Below are 20760 nucleotides of genomic sequence, written 5' to 3'. Positions count from 1 at the left end.
CCTGGCGTTACATAATACCTCGCTGCTAGTGATGGCCGAATTAAATAATCTTCAACAGGCAGTCGGTAACCAGGGGAGGGTTCTCGAACAGCATAGCCAGTTGTTCGAGAGCCTTGCTAACACCGTTACCACTCTTACTACTCAGCAGTCTGAGCAGCACTCTCAGTTAGCTCGGATCACTATGAGCCTCCAAGATATTGCTAATCAGCTTGCTCAGCTGAGAGTAGCCACGCCAGCTAGCTTAGCCTCCGCTAACCAGGCCTCTGTTAGCTCTCCAGCTAGCGCTCCCAGCTATCCTTCGGCGGCTGCTTTTCCGGTAAGCAAACCCGATAAATATGATGGCTCTCCGGATTTGTGCAGAGGTTTCCTTTTGCAAATGTCGCTATTTTTTGCCAATTCTCTTGTGAGCGTCGATGCAGCGCGTATTTCATTTTTTATATCGCGCCTTACCGGTAGAGCTTTGGATTGGGCTACTGCTATCTGGCCTAGCATTGAGCATAGCACCTACGAACACTTTCTCAGTGAGTTTAAGCTGGTTTTTGATCACCCTCATCACGGACAATCTCAGGGGGAGTTATTAGTCCAGTTACGTCAGGGAAATCGGTCTGTTTCTGATTATGCTCTGGAATTTCGCACTCTGGCTGCTGGTAGTGGTTGGAATGAACCGGCGCTACGAGTGATGTTTCGTAACGGACTCAGGGCTGATGTGTTATCCGAATTAGCATGCAAGGACGATGGATTACCCCTTGATGAACTAATCTCGCTAGCCATTAGACTGGATCAGCTTAAACAAAGCTCTTTACCTGGTCGTAGAGCTGGTATCCCTACTCCTCATCTCGCTACGCCCCGTGCATCTGGATTTACTCCTCGGCCCACTTTCAGGGAGGAAGAACCCATGCAAGTAGATGCTACCCATTTATCGAGTGAAGAAAAGAGGCGACGACTTCAGGCTGGATTATGCTTCTACTGTGGAAGAGCGGGGCACATGTTACGCGAGTGTCGGAGCTGCCCTCCCCGAGTTCAGCGAAAACAGTCGTCAGGCTCGTCCAACGGTGGGCAATCCCATGGTTACCATGGCAACCCGGACCATCCATATGAGCCACCTGCTTCTGACTCGGGAAAGCGTGTGGAGGGGGTTCCACACGCTAAGAGGGTAAGCCGACTAAGCTCTGACATGTTTTCACGATCATTTATTATATCTGTTATTCTGTTCTGCCAGTCCTCTTCCTGTGTTTTTCCAGCTCTGATTGATTCCGGTGCTGAGGGGAACTTTATCAATGAGCAGCTGGCCAGAAGTCTCCAGATCCAGTTCGAGTGCCTGGAGAATCCAATGAGGCTGTCTGCGGTGGATGGGACCCCAGTAGGACAAGGAGCCGTATCCCACATCACCACACCAGTCAAACTGAAAGTCAGCGCCTTGCGTTCTGAGGAGATCAGGTTTTTTGTAATGAAGGACACTAGCCATCAGATTATTTTAGGACTTCCTTGGTTGAAAAAACACAACCCTCTGATTTCTTGGTCTAATTGTGAAATCATTTCTTGGTCTCCTTACTGTCATGATCACTGTATTACTGGTCCTAAATTGTTGATTCAGGCTACTACGGTAGAGAGCCCAGGTCAGGAATCACTTACACATATTCCTTCCGATTATGCAGATTTATCTGAAGTATTTAGCAAATCTCGTGCTACTCAACTTCCCCCACATCGTTCTTATGACTGTGCAATTGAACTTATTAATAATCAGATACCTCCTAAATCACGCATTTACCCATTAACTCAGGTTGAGGAATGCGCTATGGAGGAGTACGTTCAGGAAGCTCTAGCTCAGGGGTTTATTCGTCCTTCCACCTCTCCCGTGGCCGCATCCTTCTTCTTTGTTAAGAAGAAGGATGGAGGTCTTCTCCCCTGTATCGATTATCGCCAACTCAATGCTGTTACCAAGACATATCCGTACCCACTGCCTCTAGTTCCGGTGGCTCTTGAACAATTACGTGGAGCCTCCTTATTCACTAAGTTAGACCTCCGTAGTGCCTATAATTTGGTAAGAATCAGAGAGGGTGATGAGTGGAAAACTGCCTTTTCTACCACCAGGGGGCACTATGAATATTTAGTTATGCCTTTTGGTCTCAAGAATGCCCCTTCCGTGTTTCAATCCTTCATTAATGATGTACTCCGTGATATGTTAGGACAATTTGTCATAGTATATATTGATGATATCCTTATTTACTCACCTGATCTACATACTCATGTCTCTCATGTACGTGCTGTGCTTACTCGATTACTTCAGAATCAGCTTTTCGTCAAAGCAGAAAAATGCGAATTTCATATGTCTACCATTTCCTTTTTAGGATATGTGATCAGTAGATAGATAGATAGATAGATAGATAGATAGATAGATAGATAGATAGATAGATAGATAGATAGATAGATAGATAGATAGATACTTTATTGATCCCGAAGGAAATTTAGCAGCCAGTAGCAGTTACACAACACAGTCGAAACAAACAGTACACAGTAGAAACAAACAATAAGTATTATAAAATAAAATAAAAGAGCACAGTGAGGAATATAAGACTCTAAACTATAAAATTATAAACTGAGACTTAAAAATATATACATAAATATATAAATACAAAAAAAACTATACAAAGTGTGAAAGTAATCAGTCATAGATATGAGGTAGTGCAGTAAAATAATAATTTAAGTATAGAAGGTATCAGCAGATATGACAATATTAAACATAAACCTGTGCAAGTATTGTATTTAAGTAAGGTGCGTAGTGTAGTGTCCAGGAGTGCAAAAGTACAGGATGTACAGTAAAGTGACAAAGTGTCCAGGGGTGCAAATGTACAAGATGTACAGTAAAGTGTCCAGGAGTGAAAAGGTACACAGTGTACAGTAAAGTGCCAAGTGTCCAGGGATGCAAATGAACAGTATATACAGTAAAAAGGCAAAAGAGTCCCAGGGTGTAGATGTGTAGGGTGCTTTCCAGTACAGATAAAAAAAGGCTGATTAAGAAAGCACATAGAGACTCGTTCCTCATCTGTCCTCTCTCTTCCGGCTCCACTGGGAGGAGTTGAAGAGTCTGATGGCTCTCGGAACGAATGATCTTCTCAGTCTGTCCGTAGAGCAGCTCTGTGACAAGAGCCTGCCACTGAAACTGCTCCTCTGATCCATGATGATGAAATGCAGTGGGTGACCATCATCATCCATGATGGAGAGTAGTTTTTGCAGTGTCCTCCTCTCTGCCACCGTTACCACAGAGTCTAGCTCCACACCAACCACGGACCCCGCCCGCCTGACCAGCTTGTCCAGACGCATCTCGTCCCTCTTCTTCATGCTTCCTCCCCAGCACACCACAGCATAGAAAAGACAGCTGGACACCACAGTCTGATAAAACATCAGCAGGAGCTTCCGACAGATGTTAAAAGACCCCAGCCTCCTCAGGAAGTAGAGCCGGCTCTGCCCCTTCTTGTACAGGATGTCTGTGTTGGCTGACCAGTCCAGCTTATCATCCAGATGCAGTCCGAGATACCTGTAGGTCTTCACCATCTCCACATCAACTCCCACAATGGATACTGGCTGTATGGGTGGCCTGGCCCTGCGGAAGTCCACCACCATCTCCTTGGTCTTGGAGGTGTTCAACAGCAGGTTGTTTCTATTGCACCACGCCACAAAGTCTTTCACCAGGTGTCTGTACTCCTCCTCCTTTCCTCCCCGTATACAGGCCACAATGGCAGTGTCGTCTACTACTGGTACTACTGGTATAACTATGGATGATAGGAAGGTTCAAGCTGTTGCTAATTGGCCTCGTCCCAAATCAGTCAAGGAGTTACAGAGATTTCTGGGTTTTGCTAACTTTTATCGTAGATTTATACGTAATTATAGTTCAGTAGCTGCCCCACTTACAAACTTGCTAAAAGGTAATGCCCGAAAATTGGTTTGGTCAGAAGAAGCATCTGTTGCATTCTCTTCTCTCAAGGAAGTGTTTATTACGGCCCCTTTATTGAAACATCCCAAGCCTAAGGAACCTTTTGTAGTCGAAGTTGATGCTTCCAGTGTAGGGGTTGGAGCTGTACTCTCCCAACATTTCGGTTCCCCCAGTAAGATGCACCCGGTGGCTTATTTCTCCCATAAGCTCTCCCCAGCTGAACGTAATTATGGCATTGGCGATCGTGAACTTTTGGCTATTAAGCTAGCTTTAGAGGAGTGGAGACATTGGTTGGAGGGATCATTACATCCCTTTGTAGTAATCACTGACCACAAAAATTTGGAGTATTTAGGATCCATGAAATGTTTAAACTCATGTCAGGCTCGTTGGTCTGTTTTCTTTGCACGTTTTGATTTCGTTATCACTTATCGACCAGGTTCCAGAAACACCAAGGCAGATGCTCTCTCTAGAATTTACGAGGACGAGAATTTAAAAAGCTCAGAACCCTCTACTATTCTGAAACCAGGCATTGTGGTAGCTCCCATCCGATGGGAGATCTCAGAAGAGATTGATCGGATTAACTCCACTTCACAGCCCCCTGCACAGTGTCCCTCAGATAAAACCTATGTACCTGACCAGTGTAGAGATAGACTTATCACATGGGCCCACACTTCTCTCACTTCAGGACATCCTGGTGAGACTCGAACACATGAATTATTGGAGAATCAATTTTGGTGGGAAAACATGCGCTCGGACATTCATGACTTTGTTGCTTCTTGTACTATTTGTGCTCAGTGTAAAACCTCCTCGTACTCTCCCCGCTGGCAAATTAGTGCCATTGCCCGTACCTGCTCGACCCTGGTCCCATCTTGCAGTTGATTTTGTTACAGACCTTCCTGAATCTATGGGTCAGACAGTGATCATGACAGTCATAGATCGATTCTCTCGCGGTGTTAGATTCATTCCTTTTTGTAAAATGCCCATTGCCTTAGAAACTGCTGAAGCTTTGTTTAATCATGTTTTTCGTGTGTTTGGTATCCCTGAAGATATTGTTTCCGACCGCGGTCCTCAATTCATTTCTCAAGTCTGGTCAGCCTTTATGAATAGATTAGGTATTTCTGTTAGTTTATCCTCTGGCTACCATCCTCAAAGTAACGGCCAATGTGAACGAATGAATCAGGAGCTAGGTAAATTTTTGAGAATATATTGTTCTAACAACATTCACGATTGGGCTAAATTCCTTCCTTGGGCCGAACTAGCTCAGAATTCTTTGATCAGTTCCACCACGAAATTGACTCCTTTTCAGTGTTTTTTAGGCTATCAGCCACCCATCATGCCCTGGTCAGCTGAACCCTCCAACATTCCTGCAGTTGACGATTGGATGCGTCGGAGCGAGGAAGTGTGGGAGGAGACTCACAGGCGTATTGAGGCAGTATTACAGCGACAGAAAAGACAGGCTGATCGCCTACGTCGCGAGGCCCCCCTCTATTCTCCTGGAGATCGGGTTTGGCTGTCAACCAGGGATTTCCGGCAACCAGATTCACACAAAAAACTTTCAGCTAAGTACATTGGACCTTTTAAGATTATTAAGAGAATTAATGAAGTCACCTACCGTCTTGATTTGCCTCCTCATTACCGTGTTTGTCCTTCGTTTCATGTATCTTTGTTAAAGCCGGTTATCCCTGGTCCGTTGGATGAGACGTCGCTTGGGTCGCCTCCTCCTCCTTCGGTGGCTGTGGATGGTGATCCAGTCTATGCGGTGGAATGACTGCTGGATTCCAGACGGAGAGGGGGAGCCCTGGAGTACCTGGTGGACTGGAGGGGTTACGGACCTGAGGAAAGGAGCTGGGTGCCAGCGAGGGATGTTCTGGACCCTCTAATGGTGGAGGTCTTTCATCAGTCTCATCCGTCTCGTCCGGCCCCACGCCCCAGAGGTCGCCCCAGGAAGAGGTCTCCGGTTCCTCGACGAAGTAGACGTCGTGGTTCAGTTTCTGCCCTTTCTTCCAGTTCCGTCCGCGGCTCCAGGAGAGGTCGTCCAAGGTCCAGGGTTCCCGTCCGTTCCGATTCTGCTTCTGCATTGCCTGTCCAGGACGCCACTGGGGGGGAGGAGTTGGTTTCCTTGCATCGTCCTCGTCCTTCGGCTCCTTCGGACTCTTTGGAGGGGGGAACTGTCACGCCGCCTCGTTCTCCTTCCACACTACCGGACTCCATTTCCCAGATTCCCGTTGATTATGACACCAATAGTATCCGTTCTACTTCACCCAATCACATTTCGCTCCGACGCTCTGATTCACCTGTGTTCTGAGTTAGTTCCGGTTCATACCCATCTAGCTCCGGTATTTAAGTCCGCAATATGTAAACAAACACCGCGAGGTATTGTTAACTGATGTTGCATACTAAGCGTTCTCCTATCGTTTCTCGTTTTGGCTTTATGGTTACGACTCTCTTTTTGGATTATTGGTTTATGTCTTTTGTCTTGCCCTTATTGGATTTATTGCATGGTTGTACTGATACTCGGCTACGAACTCGGACTGTACTTTCGACTACGTCTTTGGTTTTCGGTGAGATCTTTGTTTGCCTGGCTTTACTGTTTTTTGTTATACTGCCTGTTAATAAACCTGTTTGCTTATTTTACTCGGCTTGCGTCACTCCTCACTACCTGGCGTTACACTGACACATTCTTTTGGTTCGGTCTAGGACATTTTTGGAATATCTAAGATCATGTGACTGATGTGGAAGATTGATTCTCACTAAATGATACTGAGAGTATCAGCATTGAGCTACAGTACAGAGTGAAAGTGGGCGGAGTGTAGTAGGAGTGTAGTGGAAGCAGGTTATAGTATATAGAACACACATACCTTCATACTGTTTACATTGAGATGTACAGTGGAATTTAGCCCAGTTTATTCAGCACCATCTACTACCTTATTTTATGAGACACTAAGTCAATATTTTGAGATACTACTTCAATTTTAAAATAAAAGTGTCATTATTTTAAGAAACTACCTCAATTTAAAAAAAAAGAAAAAAATGTAATTATTTTTAGATACTTTCCCTATTTTAAGGAAAATAAGCAATTATTTTGAAATACTACCTTAACTTTGAGAAAATTAGTCATTTTTTTAAGACCTTACCTCATTTGTTGAGATAATATTTTTTTTTTTTTTTGAGATTTTTGTAAATCAATATTTTTAAGATACTACCTCGTTTTGACAAAATAACTCATTATTTGGAGACACTACCTCATTTGTTAAGATAATACAGTAAATTATTTTTTGAGATATATTTTTTTTGAATCATCATTTTGAGATACTACCATATTTTATAAGACACTGAGTCATCATTTTGAGGATGCAATGATTTTGACAAAATTAGTCATTATTTTGAGACATTACCTCAATTTTTTAGACACTGAGTAAATAGTTTGAGATAATTCCTCAATTTTGAGAAATTAGTCCTTATTTTGAAATACTCTCACCTGCTAAATGTATTGGGCATGTATTAGAGGTATTGTGCCGAATGTCTAGCAGTTTGCAAACAGGGATACATGAGTAGCAACACCCATTAAAGCTAGAAAATCCCCAGCCTCCAGTCCTGAGCTCTGACTTTTCCAGTACACTGTGTGGGTGTACGACACAGTGCCTGTTCTGTGTTGGATTGGATTGTGTTTGTGAAGTCATGCATTTTTCTACTGAGTTTGGGCTGAAGCTGAACTCTTTCCCATGACTTCTGCAAGAGTTTATTTTGAGCACAGTATGCACCACCGGATCTAACTCAGCAGAAATATGTGTGAGTCAGTGTTTACAGTAAAAATGAACATCAATGAAGCCTTCAGAAAAGAACCTGAACTTCTGAGACTTTGGATCCCAATTTGTAGAGCAGGTTTCTGTCATTTGGGTAAATATCAATATATGGTTCATCAATCTGTGTAAAACTGCATGTACAAATTCTGAAACAATTTCAGAAAAACTATCCTTAATAAAACATTGTAAAGACTTTGAATAACCCACCATCTACAGCCTATAATATTATCAAAAGATAATGCAGCGCCGCCTGAGGGCCCAAAGATCACCAGTATTACTATACTGGTGATCTTTGGGCCCTCATTACTATTACACCAGTACTACTAAATCATTTATAGTACATGCTGAATTATTTATAGTACATGCTGAATCAGTAATAGTAGCTACTGAATCATTTTAGTGCATGATGAATCATTTATAGTACATGCTGAATCAGCAATAGTAGCTACTGAATTATTTATATTGCATGTTGAATCAGAAACAGTGGCTACTGAATCAGTAATAGTAGCTAATGAATCATTTATAGTATATGCTGAATCAGTAATAGCACCTACTGAATCATTAATAATACATGCTGACTCAGTAATGGTAGCTACTGAATCATTAATAATACATGCTGACTCAGTAATGGTAGCTACTGAATCATTAATAATACATGCTGACTCAGTAATGGTAGCTACTGAATCATTAATAGCACATGATGAATCATTTATAGTATTATCTGAATCAGTAATAGTAGCTACTGAATCATTTTAGTGCATGATGAATCATTTATAGTATATGCTGAATCAGCAATAGTAGCTACTGAATCATTTACAGTACATGCTGAAATAGTAATAGTACATGATGAATCTGTAATAGCAGCTACTGAATCACTGATATGTCAGTGTTTCTTATTTTTAACGTTTCCATAATGGTAGGATTTTTGTAGAAATTGTTTAAGAATGTTAATATCACATGTTTTAAGAACATTACTATTGTAATGTTACAGGATAGCCTTCTAGAACCTTTTCAAAACTTTACTAAATGTTCTTAAAATGTTCACTTTTAGCTTGGATTTTTAAATTACATAATACTACAATTCTTTGTGAATAAAAAAAGGTTTCTAACGTTTGGGACGCTCTTTTGTTCATTCTCACAAATAAATAAAGGGAGTTTCTATTGTTCTCCTTTAATAAACACCAGTATCACTCTGGTGCCACCCTCTAGTGTGGGTTTTACATAATACCTTCCAAATCACTTGATGTGAACTGTGTACATCAGACCTACAAATATGATTGTAGTGAGGTGATATTATATAATGGCATCGATTTCTATCACATGTTCGTGACTAATGCATTTGATCTTTCTGATTATAACAGACACACAGCTGACGTATCATTTGTTCTCTGGATTTTGTTTCACAACATTGCGTGTCCAAGACGGTCAGCATCCACACCGGGGAACGGGATGCATGTGACTGCAGTTCAGGTGACTGGTGACATCACTGTGGTGTGATTCCATGTACCTATGATGTCGCCCAATGGAACAGAAGCTATGCCTGTTCTCACAATACTGAACACTTAAAGCTTACACAGCTTCATTTACTGTGTTTAGGAATCATACTCTTCTGAATTGAATCATTTATAGCAGTCAACTACTCAGTTAAATATTACATACAGAATCATTTATAGTAGATACTGAATCATTTATAGTAGATACTGAATCATTTATAGGAGATGCAGGATCTGGATACTGAATAATTTATTGTCCTTAATTTTTTCTAAGTAAATAATACTGAATCATTTATGGTCATTTATCATGTACTGAATCAGTTAGATAGTAGATTATTAATAATTAACAGTCAATACTAAATGGCTTAAAGCAGACAGTGAATCAGTAATAGTAACTGCTGAATCATTTATAGCAGAAACTGAATCAGTAATAGTAGCTACTGAATCATTTATAGCAGACAGTGAATCAGTAATAGTAGCATGCTGAATCAGTAATGGTAGCTACTGACTCATTTATAGCAGACACTGAATTAGTAATAGTAGCTATTAAATCATCATAGCAGACACTGTCTCAGTAATAGTAGCTACTGAATCATTTATAGGGAAACAAATCTTTTGACTGGTGCTGTAGGTTAAATTACATTAGGCTTCTTTATTTTTAGAATAATCCTTTTTTAAAATAGTCTAAACTCTGGTTTCACACTGAGAACAAAGACCAGCAGTCATTGTGTTTTGTGCTGAGTCACAGAGCTGTTGTTATCGTGCGAGTGATGGACAGGTACAGTGTACTAAATATAGTCTGGTGTGAGGATGAAGATGTCTATCTGGTGTCCTGTAGAACCGGCTCCTGCAGGAACACGGGGAGAATTACTCAGAGCTTTTGTCTGCTCTGAGCTACAGGGAGATATCTGACCCTCCAACGCTCTGAAACACTGCATACAGGACAACAATGCATCCCGTCATCAGAACACATCAACACACACAGGTGTGTTTAATGTGTAATGCATCTCCAGCTTTAACCTGTGTACTGTACTTATTGTACTGCTCTTCTACGAAATTAAACCACAATGCAAACTGATAGCATGTTTTTTTATTGTGCAGTTTAATGATGATGTAATAGTTTACCTAAGAATTGACTTCAAACTTTACATAAAGAGTTTAAAGTAATAATCTGCTCAACTTCATTTTTATTTGTATTTTTTTCCTACATTGTAAATGAAAACTGAAGTGATCCAGACTATAAAGGGAAACATCGTAAAGAATCCCGTCTCTGAGGCTGGTAACTCTGATAAACTTTTCCTGTGCAACAGAGATAACTCTTGCTGCTCCTTTCCCGGAGCTGATGAGTGCCAGTTCCATCATTTTACCATTTTTGATGGTCTTTGTTTCCTTTACTCAACTTCTCGTAATCTGGATTAGAACATTACTCAAATATTCACTATTCACTGTATACCTGTAACTCTACCTCTTCACTACTTTACTTTACAACTGATGCTCTCAAACAAATTATTAAGAGACAAGAAATTCCAGTAATTAACTCTTGATGAGTTCTGCACAGCTGTTAACTGATAACCTGAATTCCAGGTGACTCTACATCATAAAACTGACTGAGAAAATCCAGCCAAGATGTGAAAAGCTGTCTAATCTAAGCATCTAATCTAAAAAATGACGAGTTTCTTTTATTTTACCAAATTGAAAACCTCTGGAATATAATCAAGAGGAAGATGGATGATCACAAACCATCAAACCAAACTGAACTGCTTGAATTTTTGCACCAGGAGTGATTAGCATAAAGTTATCCAAAAGCAGTGTGTAAGACTGGTGGAGGAGAACATGATGCCAGGATGCATGAAAACTGTGATTAAAATCCAGAGTTATCCCACCAAATATTGATTTCTGAACTCTTAAAACTTTATGAAGGTCTGAAAGCTCTGCATCTTTTTTGTTATTTTAGCCATTTCTCATTTTCTGCAAATAAATGCTGTAAATCCCGATATTTCTATTTGTAACTTAGGAGAAATGTTGTCTGTAGTTTATAGAATAAAACAACAATGTTCATTTTACTGCTGTATACATAATCTATACATAATCCGAGGGCCCTGTTTTAGTGATCTATAGGCAAGTCGTAAAAAGTGAATGGTGCAGCTTGATTTAGGGCGTGTCAGTGTGTCTTTGCTATCATAATGGCGGGAAAAGTACACCTTGTGTGTCTCCAAACTTCCAAAAGGCATGTAGTAATTCTCTTCATAAATCATGGGTGTGTTTTGGGCGTAAGGCGAAATAAACCAATCAGAGTGTAAATTTAGGAGCCAGGTGAGCTGTGACTTTGGCAGATTGCTATTTTAGTGGCGCAGTGCTTCTCCGCTTCTCAGCAGAGGAAACTGACCTGCTTGTTCATGCTGTGAAGGTGTGTGAGCAGCTCATTTATGGGAACAGAAAAAGTGTTAAACAAACCAGAATATATTTTAGATTTTAGATTCTTCTAAGTATCACTTTTATCTTTGAGAACAGATCTAAACACTCTTGGTTTTTAATTTTAATCTCAGTGTCTTCATGAGTTAGCATCACCTGGAATAGTTTTTTCAGCATCTTGAAGGAAGGAGTTCCTGGAGGTGCTGAACAATAGTTGCTGCTTTTCCTTCACGCTGTGAAGCTCCAGCTCATCCCAATTAAATCACCTCAAATCACCATCTCAGTTCATCAGCTTTAGATCAGGGGATTAATGTGGAGGACTAACACTTTTATACTGTTTACTACAGAATTCCATATGTGTCCCTTAATTGATTTGATGTCTTTAATACTTTAATATTAATCTACAATAGAGCTTAGATTCTCTGCCCGAACCTGAAAGCTTTTTAATGCTATTTTTATTTTACATAAAGCTATGGCGCGATAATCACAATATACTGCAGTGATCCAACAAAATAAAGCCTTCTGAAGTGAGGAGAAAAATTACAGAAAGTTGTTCAGAAAGTGTTTTATATTCTTAAACATTGTTCATTATATTAGAGTAGACAAAAGCCATTGTAAATTATGTTACTGTTCTTGGTCTATTTCGGTTTAATTATTTTAATTATTTTTTTAAGCATTGAAATGCTTAAAAAAAAGTTTGTTTATTCATAAATTATTTTATATTTTAAAACATTGATAAAACATTGTTAATTATATTAGAGTAAACTGGGAGGTCGTTTTTTTAATAAACATTGTTCTTAAATAACAGGTCTATGCTTCTTCAGTGTTAAAAGCTCAGTTTTAACACTTTAACTCTACTTGCTTAAAAAAAGTGTGGGGTTTAATTCAGGTTTAGCTTAAAATGACAGTTTATGGGGCGGGTAGCGTCGGCTCGGGCCGGATCGGGCTGGATTTATAGGGCCCGATCTATGCTCTAATCCACAATGTAGATAATAACTTAAAAAAATTCAATAAAGAAATAAAGAGAAAAAAACTGAGAAAGGAATTTGGCTGAGGCATCGGAACAAATTCCTGCAGCCTTTAGTGACGCAGCGAAATGGCAGTGTTATTTTAAGCCTGTCGTCTAATTGTGTCTTGTCATTTTTTGAAGTCATCAGTTTGTTTTATCTTCACAGGCATGCAGAAGGGAAAATCCAGACGCATGCAACACTGCAATCTCTGGAATGCAGTAATGCAGTCGTCCGTCCTGTTCAACCATCTGATAGAGGACATCGTCACACTCACTCTATCTCACATCTTACACTCCAATCTGCTCAATCTTATCTACTCTCAAGTTAATGCGTTGATTTCGATGAATTAATTACAGAATAAATAACACATTAAAAATAGGAAGCACTGATACCGATGGAGCTCTGCTGGATTTGTACTGAAACTATGATCGGGAGATCGCTGGTTTGAATCCCGGTCATGCAGCTTGCCATCAGCTGCTGGAGCTCTGAGAGAGCACAGTTGGTCTTGCTCTCTCTAAGTGGGTACAGTAGATGGCGCTCTTTCCCCTCATCACTCCTAGGGTGATGTGGATCAGCACAAGGCTGCATCTGTGAGCTGATGTATCAGAACCGAGTCGCTGCGCTTTCCTCCGAGTGCGCTGTGATGCTACTCGGTTAGTAAAGAGGCGGAGTCTGACTTCACATGTATCGGAGGAGGCATGTGCTGGTCTTCATCCTCCTGGTGTGTTGGGGCATCACTAGTGATAGGGGGAGTCCCAAAGAGTGGGTTGGGCAATTGAAAAAGAAAGCATATCCTTGTTGTGAAAAAAAAATTGTTTACCACATAACCTAAACACACAAACTGTCATTTACACCGTCTCATAATTTCTTAATAAATGGACCAATAGAAATTCTCCAAAATTGCCTGAAATAAACATGGACTCCCAATTTCTCTGCTCAAAGCTGCTGTTTTGGAAACACATGCTTCTTTTCATTCAAGGAGATATATTATGAAAAAAATTACTTTTTGTGTACTTATTGTATTTTCCATATATTAAACATGCCAAGATCTGCCATTTCGGTAATTTTGGTTGAGATCCTCAGAGAGTGCACAGCAGGATTAGCCAGTAGACTTCTTCTGAAGGAGGGATCTGTACCTACTGTTCATGGCAAATCAGCAGATGAGTGAGATATAAGTGCTTTTAAACAATGAGTTCTGTTTTTCTTTCACAGCTAACCATGAACATGAGGCTTGGTCGGAAAGCTTATTTGCATAAAAGTGTCAGAGCCCTTTAATGGCTCATTCTGAGAGGGACTGAAACTGGTAAGAAAATGATTTCAGAGTGATTTGTTTGTGTAAAGAACTTTATGAACATGTTTTGAGCAGAACATAGACCTATTCTAACTTCTATGGAAAGAAACTACTTCTATAATACATTCCCTTTAATAATGTTTGATTTTATCATGTGACTGATCCATTAAATCCATTAAATGATGGAATTAGGATCTCTCAAGCTTTATTTGGAGTTTTAGTTTTACCGTTACTAAGGTAAATAGAGGAATAATGAGTGCAGCTATTGTTCTTGTCTGTGGAGTTTATTTAAGAACACATGACCCAGCGAATATTTACAATAGTCGTATACATGAAGTGTAATCCAAAGTAATGGATCAAAAAACGTGTTTTAATCACACCAAATATTAATTTCTGAAAGGATTATGGAATAGATTATGTGAGTGTATCCAGTCATCTTCAGTGTGTGATCAGGGTTTTATAGAGTATTATCTGCAGTTAAAGCTGTAAGCGATATGTCCTGTTTTTATGTGTGATGACAGTCAGTCATGAGTTTGCAGGATTAGCTGATAAAGGTCAGACTGGCACGGCTTCACAACTCATGCCAACCGCCTCGAGCTCCTGCTTTAATTCAGTTTCGTTCATTATTTAAAGAAATCAGTTTTTTTTAAGCTTATCAGTTCTGGTTCTTGATCACATTCTAGTTTTTCCATAATTATTCAAAATGTACTGAAACATTTTTCACAACCATGCGTTAAAAAAACTTTAATATAAAGTATACATCTGCTAATTTAATTAAATTTATTAAATAAGTAAATAAAAAAAATGTGTAAGTGGTGGAAAATCCATTGAACTTAATGGTACAAAATTTAGCAAAAAAAAAAACAGCCAGGGCTCTTAAACAATTAAATGAACTAAAAACAGAAAACAATTCTATATTGTAAAACAAAAAATTAAAAATAAAAAATCTGTATATTAAAAAAAAAGCTGAAAGAAATTGTATACTGAGCAAAAACTAACTATATTGAATTTAAAAGCAAACTGGAAAAAGTGTAAAATTATATACTGCAATATATATATATATATGTGTGTGTGTGTGCGTGTGTGTGTGTACTGTAAAAAAAATAGTGTAAAAACAATATATACCAAAATATTGCATGTTGTTAAACAAAACAAAACAAAACAAAAAAAAAACAGAACAAAATAGCGAAAAATACATTTGGAAAAAAATGAAGAACTGAAAAAAGTATATTAATTTTTTTTATTTAAAGTAATTAAATTAAATTACAGCTTGTATTTGTAAAAAGGATTGTTTTTCAATTATTCTTTAGTAAATTTCAGAACCACAAATAAACAAGCTGGAGATCCTTTGCCTATCTTTGCTCCTCAAAGACTCCTCAGATGCTTCTGTGAACACTGTTCTTATACCAAATTAATCAATTAAATTTTCTTAAGCTTTTAAACTCAATATTTAAAGGGTAAAATGTACAATTCTAACAGACTATGTGGAGCATAGTTGTGAAACATGGTACAAAAGTTAGCAGAAAAAGTTAGCAAAAAAAAAAAACATTTGCATTTTGTAATAGAAAAAAAAGTATTTTATAAAAAAATGAAAATCTGAATAAGCTAAAAGGATATGAACAAAAACAAACTATATTGGATTTAAAAGCAAACTGAAAATATGTAAAACTGTATACTGTATATTAAAAGAAATAAAATGTAAAACTAAAACAACTATATTTAAACTATGTATAAAATAAAAACATTATTAAATAAAAGTAAAATAAAGCTTATATCTGACTGGACTTCGTCATCGATTCTTTAATAGGATTCAGAGCCACAAATAAAAGTTATCATTAACAGACTATTTTTAGGTGGTTGTGAAATTATGCACACTTGCACAAATTAAACTGTTTAAAAACTCATGCTGTGAAATTTGAAAGAATAAGATATGAATTAATTTTAAAACTTATACATTTATGAACATTACATTTTTCTAATTAACATTTTATAGATTTATTTGCGTTGCAAACAATACAATCATATCTAAGGTCATTATTTTTAAATGTTGTGTGTAAATATTACATTTGTGTAATAGTGTTTAATAGTGTGTAATAGTGTGTTGTAGTTGTGTAATAGTGTGTAATTGTGTGTAATAGTGTTTAATAGTGTGTAATAGTGTGTAATAGTGTTTAATAGTGTGTAATAGTGTGTAATAGTGTGTAATAGTGTTTAATAGTGTGTAATAGTGTGTAATAGTGTTTAATAGTGTGTAATAGTGTGTAATAGTGTGTAATAGTGTTTAATAGTGTGTAATAGTGTGTAATAGTGTTTAATAGTGTGTAATAGTGTTTAATAGTGTGTAATAGTGTGTAATAGTGTGTAATAGTGTGTAATAGTGTTTAATAGTGTGTAATAGTGTTTAATAGTGTGTAATAGTGTGTAATAGTGTTTAATAGTGTGTAATAGTGTGTAATAGTGTGTAATAGTGTTTAATAGTGTGTAATAGTGTGTAATAGTGTGTTGTAGTTGTGTAATAGTGTGTAATTGTGTGTAATAGTGTGTAATAGTGTTTAATAGTGGGTAATTGTGTGTAATTGTGTGTAATAGTGTGCAATAGTGTTTAATAGTGTGTAATAGTGTGTAATAGTGTTTAATAGTGTGTAATAGTGTGTAATAGTGTGTAATAGTGTTTAATAGTGTGTAATAGTGTGTAATAGTGTGTAATTGTGTGTAATTGTGTGTAATAGTGTGTAATTGTGTGTAATAGTGTGTAATTGTGTGTAATAGTGTGTAATTGTGTGTAATAGTGTGTAATAGTGTTTAATAGTGTGTAATTGTGTGTAATAGTGTGTAATAGTGTGTAATTGTGTGTAATAGTGTGTAATTGTGTGTAATAGTGTGTAATAGTGTGTAATAGTGTGCAATAGTGTTTAATAGTGTGTAATAGTGTGTAATAGTGTTTAATAGTGTGTAATAGTGTTTAATAGTGTGTAATAGTGTGTAATAGTGTGTAATAGTGTGTAATAGTGTTTAATAGTGTGTAATAGTGTTTAATAGTGTGTAATAGTGTGTAATAGTGTTTAATAGTGTGTAATAGTGTGTAATAGTGTGTAATAGTGTTTAATAGTGTGTAATAGTGTGTAATAGTGTGTAATAGTGTGTTGTAGTTGTGTAATAGTGTGTAATTGTGTGTAATAGTGTGTAATAGTGTTTAATAGTTGGTAATTGTGTGTAATTGTGTGTAATAGTGTGCAATAGTGTTTAATAGTGTGTAATAGTGTCTAATAGTGTTTAATAGTGTGTAATAGTGTGTAATAGTGTGTAATAGTGTTTAATAGTGTGTAATAGTGTGTAATAGTGTGTAATAGTGTGTAATAGTGTGTAATAGTGTTTAATAGTGTGTAATAGTGTGTAATAGTGTGTAATTGTGTGTAATTGTGTGTAATAGTGTGTAATTGTGTGTAATAGTGTGTAATTGTGTGTAATAGTGTGTAATTGTGTGTAATAGTGTGTAATAGTGTTTAATAGTGTGTAATTGTGTGTAATAGTGTGTAATAGTGTGTAATTGTGTGTAATAGTGTGTAATTGTGTGTAATAGTGTGTAATAGTGTGTAATAGTGTGCAATAGTGTTTAATAGTGTGTAATAGTGTGTAATAGTGTGTAATAGTGTTTAATAGTGTGTAATAGTGTGCAATAGTGTTTAATAGTGTGTAATAGTGTGTAATAGTGTTTAATAGTGTGTAATAGTGTGCAATAGTGTTTAATAGTGTGTAATAGTGTGTAATAGTGTGTAATAGTGTTTAATAGTGTGTAATAGTGTGCAATAGTGTTTAATAGTGTGTAATAGTGTGTAATAGTGTGTAATAGTGTGTAATTGTGTGTAATAGTGTGTAATAGTGTGTAATTGTGTGTAATAGTGTGTAATAGTGTTTAATAGTGTGTAATAGTGTGTAATAGTGTGTAATAGTGTGCAATAGTGTTTAATAGTGTGTAATAGTGTGTAATAGTGTTTAATAGTGTGTAATAGTGTAATAGTGTTTAATAGTGTGTAATAGTGTTTAATAGTGTGTAATAGTTTGTAATAGTGTGTAATAGTGTTTAATAGTGTGTAATAGTGTTTAATAGTGTGTAATTGTGTGTAATAGTGTGTAATAGTGTGTAATAGTGTGTAATAGTGTTTAATAGTGTGTAATTGTGTGTAATAGTGTGTAATAGTGTTTATTAGTGTGTAATAGTGTTTAGTAGTGTGTAATAGTGTGTAATAGTGTGTAATAGTGTTTAATAGTGTGTAATAGTGTGTAATAGTGTTTAATAGTGTGTAATTGTGTGTAATAGTGTTTAATAGTGTGTAATAGTGTTTAATAGTGTGTAATAGTGTTTAATAGTGTGTAATTGTGTGTAATAGTGTGTAATAGTGTTTAATAGTGTGTAATAGTGTTTAATAGTGTGTAATTGTGTGTAATAGTGTGTAATAGTGTTTAATAGTGTGTAATAGTGTTTAATAGTGTGTAATAGTGTGTAATAGTGTGTAATAGTGTTTAATAGTGTGTAATAGTGTGTAAAATAGTGTGTAATAGTGTGTAATTGTGTGTAATAGTGTGTAATAGTGTTTAATAGTGTGTAATTGTGTGTAATAGTGTGTAATAGTGTGTAATTGTGTGTAATAGTGTGTAATAGTGTTTAATAGTGTGTAATAGTGTGTAATAGTGTGTAATTGTGTGTAATAGTGTGTAATAGTGTTTAATAGTGTGTAATAGTGTGTAATTGTGTGTAATAGTGTGTAATAGTGTGTAATAGTGTGTAATTGTGTGTAATAGTGTGTAATAGTGTTTAATAGTGTGTAATAGTGTGTAATAGTGTGTAATAGTGTTTAATAGTGTGTAATAGTGTGTAATAGTGTGTAATTGTGTGTAATAGTGTGTAATAGTGTGTAATAGTGTTTAATAGTGTGTAATAGTGTGTAATAGTGTGTAATAGTGTTTAATAGTGTGTAATAGTGTGTAATTGTGTGTAATAGTGTGTAATAGTGTGTAATAGTGTGTAATAGTGTGTAATTGTGTGTAATTGTGTGTAATAGTGTGTAATAGTGTTTAATAGTGTGTAATTGTGTGTAATTGTGTGTAATAGTGTGTTGTAGTTGTGTATGAGCAGATCAGCTGCAGTGGTTGGTTGTATTATTATTATCATTATTTCTGAATCTGTCCTAATGCTTCAGGGACTATTAGATAACAGAGCTCATCCTCAGTACCCTCAGCTGGGGCATCTCACCCTGCTGGTTACCTGGTTGGTTGGATACCTGGGCAGGTTGGCATGGAGATGTGTGAGATTATAGTAATAACTCCCAGTTGTGTTTGTTTGCTGATGCAATTAGAAAAATACCCACCCGTCCTCTAGAGGGCAGCACAAGACAGAGAGCCTCCACTGGGTCTGAACTACAGCAGGATGAGGGGAGAAAGTAGAGAAGAAAAGAAATACCAATACCAAAATGTACTAGATTATATTTGGAAATAAGTATTTTAGAAATATATTGAATTACATTAAACTAAAAGTGTACTTTATTGTAGTTTATTTATTTAAAATACACTATATTGTACTTTTTTCAAAAGTATGATCAAAGTTTACTTTCAAACGTTTGATGAAAGCATAATATTAATGTACTTTTAACACATTTTTAATACATTTCACAGCAGACTTGGAAATTTCTCAATATGTTTTAAGTACAATTAAGCAGTGGTGTGCAGTGAGGCTCTTCTAACCCTTCAGAGAAGGGGTGACAATACTGTAGGTGCATGTAAATCATTACATAATATTTCATTAGGAAATATATATTATAGTTATTGTAAACTATAAGCATATAATTTCTAAATTAACTAAAATATTAACTAAATTCAACCAATTTAACCAATCAAAGCTTTTTAAAATGAATTTTGCCCCCGTGTGTCTGCGTGACCCTTCTGCTGATTTTGATCACGGTGTAGTAATGAGTCTGTTAGCAAAGTCATATGACAATCTAACCAATCAGATTCATGATTTTCACTACGGGGCGGGGCCATGACTGTGTAACCCCTTCTCAGCACTGTGTTGATGAAGGGACTATGCTTAGTGTAAAACGGAGCTCATGGTGGATTAGTTCAATAGTTAGCTAACTATCATGGAATTGCGACTGTAAATCAGACAGATAATGTGTCATATTATATTAAAAAGCCTATTTAAAGGCTACCCTTCAATGTGAAACTTGTTGGGGGTGTTGCAGAAGGGGTACCCACTATATAAACTGCACGCCACTGCAAGCCAGTATATTGTCTTTCACCAGGAAAGGTTATTTCTATTACAGAGTTGGGCCAATGTAATGTTAGGAGTTTAGCCCAAGGACTCTGATTAGTGTAGAGCAGTATATAGTCACCCAGAGCAGGAATTGAACCCCACATGTCTCCCGCATGATCTGGTAGGTCACTGGCAAATAGTGGTGTTATCCACTGCACCACACACACCACCATGACAGCAAAGACGCACTGACATGCCCTAAATCAAGCTGCACGGTGCACGGTGTGCAGTTAATTTTAAAATAGGGCCCCAAGCCTCTCACGAGAGCACAGATCAGCTGCAGCCGTCTCGCCGCTCTGTAACTGATCCTGTAACTGAGTGTTTATCAGTCTGATGGGCTGACGGTGCCGCGCTGAGTCAGATATCCGCCCTGAAAGAAGATCATATTAATAATCAGGATCACGTGCAGGTTCTGATAGATGCTTTATTAGAAACACTCTGATCAGAAAGGTAGACGGAGGATTAGCTAGGCTTTTTAATAGGAGACAACAGCAGGGAAGTGGGTTAACAGGG

Source organism: Astyanax mexicanus, chromosome 21, assembly GCF_023375975.1.
Source record: "Astyanax mexicanus isolate ESR-SI-001 chromosome 21, AstMex3_surface, whole genome shotgun sequence".
NCBI classification, from domain to species: Eukaryota; Metazoa; Chordata; class Actinopteri; order Characiformes; family Acestrorhamphidae; genus Astyanax; species Astyanax mexicanus.
This window is presented reverse-complemented; position numbering follows the sequence as displayed.